Source organism: Bos taurus, chromosome 16 (assembly GCF_002263795.3).
Source record: "Bos taurus isolate L1 Dominette 01449 registration number 42190680 breed Hereford chromosome 16, ARS-UCD2.0, whole genome shotgun sequence".
Taxonomy (NCBI): domain Eukaryota; kingdom Metazoa; phylum Chordata; class Mammalia; order Artiodactyla; family Bovidae; genus Bos; species Bos taurus.
The window spans coordinates 2,245,263-2,248,581 of NC_037343.1; the positions used below are offsets into that span (position 1 = coordinate 2,245,263).

Sequence of the window (3,319 nt, forward strand, 5' to 3'; positions counted from 1 at the left end):
TTAGACTGCCCTCCAGCGGGAGAATTAAGTTCAACAGTCAATGTGAGTGAGAAGCTTGGTAGCACTCCAGGAAGATTTCATGCTTAAAAAGGAGAAAGCGCTACTGATGGTATTTTGTAACCCAATATAGAAAAAGCAGATTCAGTTCATGCTACTTCAGATGGGACTTTACAATGTTAACAAGCCAAACTTTCAATTTGATTTTCAAACTTTGCTGTTGCCTATATGATAAAATTATTCTCCTCTAGCCTGAAATAAATCCCGTCAGCTGTCTCCAATCCCACACTTTCCCTGTCTACCTCCCTGTATTACAGCCAGATTAATTTATTCACCAACCCCAAAACACAATTTTCATTTCTCATTTTCCTTCCAGACTTAACTGTTTTCCTTCCCACTGTGCCTGTCTCTTTGCTGTGGAAATAGTAGGTGCTCAATAAGCAATTCATGAGTTAGTCTATTTAAACAGCTGGTTTATTTTCCTGGAGCAAAGGCAATTCGATGTAACAAATGAAGCCATTGACCAGGAAAAAAAAAAAAAACACTTTATTTTTGCTTCTTTAGGGACACTGGAGCCTGGTAGGCGACAGTCCATGGGGTCTCCAAGAGTCAGACACAACTGAGCAACTTCACTTTCACTTTTCACTTTCATGCATTGGAGAAGGAAATGGCAACCCACTCCAGTGTTCTTGCCTGGAGAATCCCAGGGACCGGGGAGCCTGGTGGGCTGCCGTCTATGGGGTCGCACAGAGTCGGACACGACTGAAGCAACTTCACTTCACTTCACAGGGACACTGGACAGCTACTAGTTCCCTTCCTTAAAAAAAAAAAAAAGAAATTAGGTATAATACATTTTCACATCTCATTCAAACAGAGCAAACAGTTTTTCCTTATTTCACACATGAGTGCTCAAGAAATACCTGAATAGATAAATGTCTGTCTGGCTCACTACAGTTTCCTCTGCATACCTCTGACAGTTAACTTGTTGAAACTTAACTTTGATCCTGTTTTCCTTGCTGAAAACTGAAAGACCCCTTGCCCTCATTTTGTACACCCTTTCTGTCTGTCCATTCTCATCTCCTGCCTCTTCTTGTACTTGAATTCTTAATACTGCATTTATTACTTTGTTTAAATTAACTGCTTAAATGTCTCCCTTCTTTCCTAGACTGTGAACAGGATCCAGGTCCTATATATCTCTGACTTTCATCACAGAACCTAAGCCATAATATCAATAGATGATCAATAAATGTTTGTACAATTACATTATTTCTTCCTGTTGCGTTTTGAGTCTTCCTTCTAATCTCATCCCCCGCAAAAAAAGTAACAAGAGTGGTAAAAATTTTTAATTTAGAAAGTGTCTTACAGGTCATCTCGGAGAAGGCAATGGCACCCCACTCCAGTACTCTTGCCTGGAGAATCCCACGGACGGAGGAGCCTGGTGGGCTACAAACCATGGGGTCGCTAAGAGTTGGACACGGCTGAGCGACTTCACTTTCACTTTTCACTTGCATGCATTGGAGAAGGAAATGGCAACCCACTCTAGCGTTCTTGCCTGGAGAATCCCGGGGAAGGGGGAGCCTGGTGGGCTGCCGTCTCTGGGGTCGCCCAGAGTCTGACACGACTGAAGCGACTTAGCAGCAGCCGCAGTACAGGTCATCTAACCAACTTCCCTCGTTTTATTGATGTGGAAACTCAGGCCTGTGTAGGATCACACAGTTTGTTGGCCTTTGTTTTTAAAGAATCAGGCAATTGTAGGAAGCAAACTCCTGCAACTGAGGCTGGGCAATTTAGTTCATTGTGTCAGAAGCCTCAGGTTCCCAGAAACAAAAATGCACTCCCTTATCAGTCTTGAAATTTCATAATCCTGTTTTCCTTACCCTATGCGTCACAGTTGATGAAGTTGATTTTAGGAAAAGCCAGGCTGATCTGGAGATTTTTATTCTTAATAATTTATGTTGCTTTCACTGGTACACACTAATACTGCTTTAGAAGGACTCACCTTGGGAGTCTGATTTGAAAATTGCAACTTGTCTGGAAGAGGGAGAAAGGGAAAAATTCAATCAAAATCTAAATTAAAGGTCTAAACTCCCTTTCTCTCAATCTATATTCGGATCCACCTTTCCACAGTCACTTATCTTTTCCTATATTAGCTCCTCTATTTATGAGTCAAATGTGTCTTTCCTTCTTCTGTGCTAAGGAATGCCTGTTTAACAGCTATATCATCAAGTGAATGGAAATACATTTTTCTTTAAAAATATGGGGAAAATACTGTAACCTGGGTCAGTAGATATAACTGACATTCAGAGGTCCTATTGTTCATTAAAGATATGGGGGAAATCCCTGAAACCTGGTTCCGCAGAGTATAACCGACATTCAGAGGCCCTATCAGGGAAGCAGTATACTGAAGACAGAAGTGTAGTAAAAAGAGGTTGCAGCTTTCTGAATTTTTAATGTTCGTCTCCGTTTCCCATTTTTCTGTAATTTACTACCACGTAATTTTAGAGAGCTTAGTGAATATTAGAAATTCATCAGACATTAAATATGAAGGAACTTGAAGAAAACACGTATTAAGTGCATGGAGAAAAACACAGAAAAATGAATGTTTGTGTTTCCTTATCTTACTGGAAAAAATAATACTAACTAAAATTTAGATTTGAGGGCCAATTAGAATATTATCAAGTAAACAGAAGAGAAAAGGGTTTTCGAGAGAGCCCGGATAGCTCAGTCGGTAGAGCATCAGACTTTTAATCTGAGGGTCCAGGGTTCAAGTCCCTGTTCGGGCGCCTTCTGATTTTTCGAAAATTCCAAGGTTTGTTTAGTTGCTAAGTCTACTTCTACCTTAAGTCGTATCCACTTTATTTTTCATTGATTTCGGAGTATGATAGATAAACGTACAGTCAGGGAAGAAAGAAAAGCGGCTACGCAAAATGACTCAATTTCTTGGTGAGTGCGGAGGTTTTGCGCAGTTTTCGGGAGGAATTTTTTTCCTTCAGATTTCTAAGAACTGGGGAAGAAAACAAAACTGAAGGTGAAAAAACGCAAAGCGCCCGAACAGGGACTTGAACCCTGGACCCTCAGATTAAAAGTCTGATGCTCTACCGACTGAGCTATCCGGGCTCTCACGAACGCACATTGCTCCTGCGGCGTCTTACTTAAGGACGACGAGCGCCGCGGACCCGCCTCCTCCGCCGGCATTTTGTGAAACTGTGGTAAACCCGGTCAAGCACTGGGTTCGTGCGCCAGGGAAAACAGAACGCGCCTCGTGGACCTTTCGCCAGCATTACCGGTTAACTCAGGATTGCGAGATTCTTCTGTGCCCAAT

The 3,319-nt window shown here is 41.8% G+C and overlaps 1 long non-coding RNA gene and 2 other non-coding genes across 3 annotated transcripts; 1 reads left to right on the top strand and 2 right to left on the bottom strand.

The window, feature by feature from the left end:
* Window positions 1–528: 528 nt before the first annotated feature.
* LOC132342433 (uncharacterized) lies at window positions 529–2,750 on the bottom strand. The gene is made up of 2 exons (XR_009490803.1): window positions 1,361–2,750; window positions 529–814 (listed from the first exon to the last, which is right to left on the bottom strand). It is a non-coding gene; the product is annotated as an uncharacterized lncRNA (long non-coding RNA).
* On the top strand, window positions 2,708–2,780 carry TRNAK-UUU (transfer RNA lysine (anticodon UUU)). The gene has a single exon. It is a non-coding gene; the product is annotated as a tRNA-Lys (tRNA).
* Window positions 2,781–3,041: 261 nt separating this feature from the next.
* Window positions 3,042–3,114, bottom strand: TRNAK-UUU (transfer RNA lysine (anticodon UUU)). The gene has a single exon. It is a non-coding gene; the product is annotated as a tRNA-Lys (tRNA).
* Between the last annotated feature and the right edge of the window lie 205 nt (window positions 3,115–3,319).